This window comes from Mesoplodon bidens (assembly GCF_964165515.1).
Source record: "Mesoplodon bidens genome assembly, chromosome: 7".
Taxonomy (NCBI): Eukaryota; Metazoa; Chordata; class Mammalia; order Artiodactyla; family Ziphiidae; genus Mesoplodon; species Mesoplodon bidens.
This window is the reverse complement of record NC_138164.1, coordinates 9691833-9698983: the sequence shown is the minus strand read 5'-3', so window position 1 is coordinate 9698983 and position 7151 is coordinate 9691833. Positions and strand designations below refer to the sequence as shown.

Here is a 7151-nt window from a genome sequence, read left to right as displayed (position 1 = left end):
AGATAATAACAATAGTAGTAGTAGTACTAGTAATAATAATAATAATAGGATGATTGTATTGAGTACTTACTGTGTGCCAGATTCTGCGCTATGAACTCTGATGAGTTCTCTTATTTGATTGTCACAATGACAAGGCAAGAACTATTATCTCTACTTAGTAGATGAGGAAAATGAGATGAGAGAGGTTAGCTGAGTTTTCTGGTGTCCCAGCCAGAAAGTGGCAGTCAGGAGTCAAGGCCAAGTCTCCGCAGCTCTGCAGCCAGAACATCCTTGGCCTTCCCCCCACCTCCTGCCGCTTAGCGGTCCCACAACCAACCTCGTCATCGCGACACCTGTCACTTTCCAGATTTAGAATTCCAGAACCCAGCCTTCTAGCTCTGGCAGGAAGTAAAGGTGATTTTTCTACTCTCTCATTTTTAAAAATCGCCTTATTATGAATTAAAATACAAATGCAGGGGAGGACAGCCAAGCAATAGAACTCCATCAGCCACCTCAGTTCTGTCTCCTAATCCAACCGTAGACTCTCCCCGCCCTGAAAGTAATCGCCCTGCTGACTCCTGTTGTCATAATTTTCTGGTGTTTCCTTTTAGTTTTATCGTTTGACCACAACTCTCTCAACATGCTAGTGTAGTCTTTTCCATTTAAAAAAGTCAACATGTCTTCTGAGTCCCTGTTCCTCGCCAGGTTCACTTTTCATCAGTTTCTTTTCCTTACACTTTATTTTGAGAGGAACTCGGGGCACACGGCCTGTGGAGTTTCTCGCAGTCTGGATTGTGCTTCCTGCACACTCACAATGCAGTTCAACAGTTCTCTGTCCACTTTTTTGCCTACAAATTTCTTGCTGGACCCAGAAGTTTGACCTGATGAGGTTTGATCTGAGTAGATCTTTTTGGCAAGTTCATGAGTGGGAAGCACATAACATCTGTCTCTCTTTTGTTGACCTTAGTAATCATTGATGCTTGTTGTCTAGATCCATCAGTTCATCAGATGTTGCAAAATGGTAATGTCCCATCATTTATTTTTTATGTATTTGTTGGAATACTTTAAAAAGGAGGTGCTTCCCCTTGGCAACGATTTGATTATCTAGTGTTGTAGTTGATATAGGGGAAAAAAACCCCAACAAATGTTGACTGTTTCATTTATTTGCTAGTTTTCAAGATAATGAATTAATTCCCTGAACTACTGAAGGGACCATTGAAGGTGACCAATTAATTTTTGTTGTTTTAAAAATTGAATCTCTCTAAAAACAAATACTGTATATTAACGCATATATGTGGAATCTAGAAAAATGGTACAGATGAACCGGTTTGCAGGGCAGAAATAGAGACACAGACGTGGAGAACAAATGTATGGACACCAAGGGGTGAAAGCGGCGGGGGGTGGTGGTGGTGGGATGAACTGGGAGATTGGGATTGACATATATACACTAATATGTATAAAATAGATAACTAATAAGAACCTGCTGTATAAAAATATATATAAAATAAAATTCAAAAAAAATTGAATCTCTCCAAATTAGGAGTTTGGGATTAATATATACACACTATTATATATAAAATAGATAAACAGCAAGGACCTACTGTATAGCACAGGAAACTATACTCAATATCTTGTAACAACCTATAATGGAAAAAAATCTGAAAAAGAATATACATATAGGAGTCTGGAGACCCCGGCCTTGGGCACCTTCACGCCGTCAAGGAGCGCATAATGCTGTGAGTAGGTGCCGCGCCGGCTGACCCGGCTGGATCTGCGAGTGGCGGGCAGGGACTGCGTGCGCCTTCGGGGACTGTCGGTGCCAGGCGCCCGGCCCCGGGGTCAGCGGCTCGGATCCTTGGCGCCGCTGGTTTCTCTGTGCTGTGGAAGGGACTGGCGGATGTAACCGGCTCTCCAGAAACCCCTGCTTGGCTGTAAGTCCAGGAAAGCCTCTTAGACCTCCATCTCGTTTCAGAGCCACTTCTGAAGCTACTTGAGAAAAATGATGTGACCACTCCTATCAAAAAAGATATTGGGAAACCTATAACATCTGTGAAGAAGGTGGCCCTTTTTCCCTTTTGCAAAATCGACATCCTCAAACTCCAAAATGCCAACCAAGACCCCAATTTACCTGAAAGCTGCCAATAACAAGAAAGGAAAGAAATTTAAACTGAGGGACATCTTGTCTCCGGATATGATCAGCCCTCCCTCCCCTTGGAGACCTCTGCCACACCATTCACATCGGCAAAGAGGGCCAGCATGACATCTCTGGAGACATTTCCTTTCTTCAAGGAAATGAGCTTCTACCTGGAAACCAGGAGAAAGCACGCACGGGCCAGTTTCCTGGGCATAACGTGTTCTTCCGGGCCAATAGTACCTCTGACTCCATGTTCACAGAAATGCCCTCCCCGGTGCTCAAAAACGCCATCTCCCTCCCAACCATCGGAGGGCCCCAAGCATTCATGTTGCCCTTGTTGTCACTGGTGACATTCAGTTCCAAACAGGAGTCCTTAGGGCCGGGAAGGCTGCCCCGGCTTAGCTGTGAGCCGGTCATGGAGGAGAAGGCTCCGGAGAAAAGCAGTCTGTTGGAGAACAGGACGGTCCACCAGGGGGACGTCTCGTGGGGGTCCAGCGGGTCCGCATCGCAGTCCAGCCAGGGCAGGGGCAGCCTCTCCGAACACTACCCGACTGGGTGGCGGAGGACATGTTTGACCATTCCGCCCCGTGCGAGCTCGTCAAGGAAAAGACTAAATCAGAGGAGTTCTTCTCTGATCTCACGGGTTCCCTCCTCTCCCTGCAGCTCAATCTTGGGCCCTCTTTTCTGGATGAGGTGCTAATGTCATGGGTAAAAGTAAGTAACAGGACACCGCCGGCTCTTTTCCTTTGGGATAAAAGGTATCAAAAAACAGAACAAAACAAAACTAACCACAGTCAAAGAGAAGAGCTTCGCTGGCTATACTTGCTGTCATGTGATGGGTTTTCTAAAATGACGTTCCTACAGAATATTTTTTTACCTGGTATGCCCTGTTTGCAAAAACAGTGAAAGAAACAAAAAAACCTATCCTGGCAAAGAGAACAAGTGAGTCAGAACCCATTTTCAGCGAGCATTGCTGATGTACAGCTCACATTTTTGTTTTCAGACCTTCAGACATGTAAGAAATCTGGCTTGGCCAGGACTGGCACTACTTATGCAGGGCTGTGCCAGTCACCTTAAGGACCTTTACAGTACTCTGGCATTTTCTGAGCACGAGGAAGTCAACATTTATTTAACACCCACGCCTTTTTTCTAGACTGTTTTCTGTATTATATTGTTTGGGCTCACCGTAGCAGATTCTTCCGTGTTAAAACTTTTCTCTGTTTTCACATTTGAACAACTTTATGGGTTTCGGGGATTTACTTGTAGCTCTTAGATATCCCTATATTGCAAAAAATTTTTTTTTATATTGCAAAATTTTGACTGTCAGCTACATGTTGGTAAGACACAAGCAAAGTATTACTGTAACTAAGTTATTTTTAAAGTTAAAATATATTTTTATGTGCCTTTGGCTTTTTATTGCAGAGTCTACATTTTATAGGTACTACATCAAATATGGTCATTTGACTTTCCATTGGGGTTCCATTGTAAGCTGTGTATGTGTATGTTTGGAAAAATGTGTTCATACTTAGCTTTATTTTTTTTTCTTCATCTATTGTCATACTTTTCACAGCAGCCAACAATGAATGGATTGATTGTAAAGTATAAAGGCACAGGTTACTCACAATGCTTCTGTAGAGACTGTGGTCTACACCACATAATGTTATTTGGAAATATGGCTATTTTAGTACAGTACATACTTGCGTTACGTGGTACTTCATACAACACAATAAAGAGTAAATGTTAAAACAACAAAAAAAGAATATACGTATATATATGTGTGTGTGTGTATATATAAATATATATAATTGAATCACTTTTCTGTAACCTGAAACTAAACAACATTGTAAATTAACTAGACTTCAATTTTTTAAAAAATGGTTAAATTAAAAAAATCTCATTATGGGGGAAAATGCCCAATTCCAGAAACAGACTTTTAATTATGTTGTACTTATTTTGGTCAAGATGCATATCTTCATTGTGAATCTGGGATTTGTATACTATGAGAGTGATGATATAATTTTATTTAAGCATAGCAATATAATAAAGAAATGTTGAGAAGTCATTTTTTAAAAAACTGACTCTCTCATGTTAAAAATGAGGTAACTGAGAGCCAGAGAGGTTAAGTAACTGACTTAACATCACACAGCACATTGATGGCAGAGCTGGGTAGTGCTCTCCTGCCTCCCAGTTCATTCTAATCTTCCCCTTTCACGAGCAGAACCCAAGATCTGGAGCCCTAGACTCCAAAGCTGTCTGAGGATATCTGAAAGGGCCAATAAATATTTGAAGCATTGTCCAGCTCCCTTCCTGGCTCATTGCCTTCACTACTGGGCAGGCCCCGCAGCCAGGTTGAGACTCACTGGGAAGGGAGGGGGGTAGCCTGCAGCTTGTGCGCTGCTTCTGAGAGGGGGTGAGTTGCCAGCCCTGGAAATTCCACCTGTGTCAGGGAGTCATGGGAATGTGCCCAGGTTGCTATGGGGAGGCTCTCTGCCCTGGCTGCCGCAAAGCAGCCCCCTGCCAAATCCCGTCTTGCTGACTCTCAGCGGGAAAGTGAGAAGTCAGAGGAGAAAGTTCCAACCTGTCAGTTAGAAGGGAAATAGCTGAGAAGCCATCTCCCTCCATGTGAACGATCTTAGCATCTTAGTGTGTGTGTGAGAGAGAGAGAGGGAGAATATTTGGTAGAGGACGCCAGGGGAAGAGATGGGGGGAAATGATCAAATGGACTTAGGAGAAGGAGGCTCTGTGTAACCCTGTGCGGGGGTGGAGGGAGGCTCCCTGGCTCCTGGCGACCGTTCAGCACTCCGTCTGTTCACACCTACTTACGTAGCTGATGACCTCAGACCCACCTACTTGTCCTGCGCTTCCCCTTCCGGGCTCCTCTTATTCCCGCTCCCCTCTCCGCCCCTCCCCCCAGGCTCCTAGGCTAGGGGAGAGTGACGGCAGCAGAGATGAGGACGTGCTCTTTTATGTAAGGACGCAAATCCCTGCTAACGTGTGGGTTAGAGGGCCAGTCAAGGACAAGGACAAGGCTGCTACCAATGGCCCTGGTCTGTGTCCTGAAACATGTAGTGTGGTTACTCACCCTGGCTGGAGAGCAGGGTTGCTGGGACCGCGTTCTTGGAAGTGAAATGAAACTTGACGGTGGGAGAGACTGCTGACTCTACTGAGTCATAAAACGGGGATCTTTGGGCCAAGGAGTCCCAAGAAGCTGCTCACTCTAGTTCTTTTCTCCTTGGAAGAAGATTCTGGAGGACTTCAGCCTGAGAGGTTATAATGTTTTAAAATTTTAAGTTGTGAAATTAATTTAGTGAGTTGTGATCAGAATATTATTTTAAAAATGAAATAGAGTAGACAGTAGACCAGGGTACGTTGTTACGTGGAGAAGGTGAGTCTTGTTTCAGGAAACTCTTTTTAGTGTTGTGTGTCTGTAATTGTGCGGGTGTGTACTGGGTCACAATGTATTTCTTACTGTAAGTCACAGCCAAAAACTTTGAACATCATTGCTCTTTTAGAAAGTGTCAGGAATGAAGACTTGGAGTCACTGTAGGGTCTGCCATGAAATTGCTGTGTGACCTATGGTGAGTTGTTTAACCTCTCTGACCTTCATTTTCCTCATCTGTGAAGTGAATGAATGAAACCAAATGAGGAAATTAAACTGATGATTTCTAAGGTTCCTTCCAGCGTCAGAGTCTATCCTTTTTAAGGTAAATGAGAATTCAACCTGTTTTTAAAGATTCTCAAGGAAGGAGATGACATCCTCTCCAATAAGCAATAATTTCCATTAAAAAACAGCTCTTTCTCTTTAGACCTCATTCATTCATTCATTCACCAAATATGTATTGATGAGTCAGACACTGCTCTAGGTCCTGGAGAGGCAACAAGTGGGATAAAACACAGAAATCCCTGCACATGTGATGCTGCCTTAGAAACCTCTGTAGCAGTTTTTTTTTTTGTTTTGTTTTGTTTTGTTTTTTTCACTTACCATACATTTAAAATAAAACAAAATAAAACTCAAAACCTTCTGTAGGTTTGAGAGGATAGTTATCATTTTTCCAAAAATTGGTTTGGACCCTCAGTTTCTCCTTCGATGAGGTGGGAATGCAATCATGGAATGCTAACAATTCGAAGTCTGAAAGGTTCCAGAATGTCTTTTTTGCTCAGAAGGGTGACCTGACCTGATAATCTTAAATAGATAGACATCTGAATGTTCCAGACAGGAAATTATTATTTTCCTTGAATATTTTCCTTTTTTTCTAGGAGCTCTTGAAACCACAGACCATTCACTGAAAGGCAATTCACTTTAAAATGTCCAATTTCAGCTCCTTGACATATTCATCTTCTCTCAGTATAGAGACGAAAAGCCTCCTTCGAGGACTTTGGGATTGGGGTGGCATCTTTCTGGCCTTTAAGCCAAGTACTCTACTGTTTGGAGAAGGGGTTGGGTAAATGAAACCTGCAGACTCCTGGCTACCAGGATGCTTAAATTCAGTGTTAGGAGTGCTAGAGGACTTGGGAATCTGAAATCATCCTGACCACCAGGGGGCAGTAAGAACTTGTTTTTCCACACCACCAATGACCGCCATTCCCGTCTACTTTAGCCTGCAGTTATAGGCTGGTAAAATGACCTTTTCAAAATATGCCTGGCCACCTCAGAGCCCCTGAACGCCAGGGCTATAAGCAGTCAGTTGGCTGATTCTCCTCTCTCTCATCTCCCAAAGTTAAACGTGCAGGTCCATTCACTGATTCAAAAGGTATCTATTGAATCCTTTTATGTATCAAGTACTGAGCTAGACTGTGCGAATCCAACCTTCATCAAGGCAAAGCCTCTGCTCTCCAGGACCTCACGGGCTAGGTTTTTCCATAAATGACAGACAAAGAGCTTGTTGGCCCCAAGGTGGTTTCACATGGTCCTGAATCCAAGGTTATAAGGCTGTTTTCTTATGGTGAGGTGAAGTTTCTAGGCGTGCGGATCATAATCTTGACATTTTCAAATGAGAGAATATAGATCTCTGTCAATGAGATTTAGGAAATGCCTTTG

At 43.3% G+C, this 7151-nt stretch overlaps 1 pseudogene across 1 annotated transcript; it reads left to right on the top strand.

Annotated features, from left to right (window-relative positions):
- Positions 1–1678: 1678 nt before the first annotated feature.
- On the top strand, positions 1679–2835 carry LOC308620189 (cdc42 effector protein 3-like; annotated as a pseudogene). The gene has a single exon. The product of its transcript is annotated as a cdc42 effector protein 3-like (transcript).
- Positions 2836–7151: the final 4316 nt, after the last annotated feature.